Genomic DNA, 609 nt, shown 5'->3' on the forward strand with positions numbered 1-609 from the left:
ACAGGGTCTCACTATGTAGTTGAGACTGAACTGGAACTCACTATGTAGCCCAGGCTGGTCTCGAACTCACAGCAATCCTCCTGCCTCAGCCTCCCGAGTGCTGGGATTACAGGTATGTGCCACCACGCCCGGCTCAATGTATCATTTTCTTGTTGATGAGCATTTGAGTTGTTTTCATCTTTTTCTATTACAAATAAAGTTACAGTCAACATTGCTGTACAATTATGTATGTGAAGGTATATCATTTATTTCAAGTCAGTATCTAATAGGTAGAGTTTCTGAGTCTTGGTTTGAGGCCCACTGGGTCAGAAGGCTGGAGAATCCTTAGTGAGAAATTTGCCAAGATGCCCTTTGATGTATACTCCTGCAACGATGTTTGAGAGTTCTGGTTGCTCCACATCCTGATGGACACCTGGCTGTCACCCTGTTTTTCCAGGCAGGCTCTTGATTGCTGCCCAGGCTGGTACCAGACTGCCCGGTCAGTGGTTCCTCCTCGGCCCCGTGCTGGGTGGGAGTCACACAGCTGGCCCGCCCGTCTTCAATGTGAGCACTTCCTGAGACTGTGAGCTGTACCTTGTAGCTTTAATTTACGTACTTATTTGATTGTAT

The sequence above is a fragment of the Fukomys damarensis genome, unplaced genomic scaffold (assembly GCF_012274545.1).
Source record: "Fukomys damarensis isolate Sample0158 unplaced genomic scaffold, DMR_v1.0_HiC HiC_scaffold_9, whole genome shotgun sequence".
NCBI classification, from domain to species: Eukaryota; Metazoa; Chordata; class Mammalia; order Rodentia; family Bathyergidae; genus Fukomys; species Fukomys damarensis.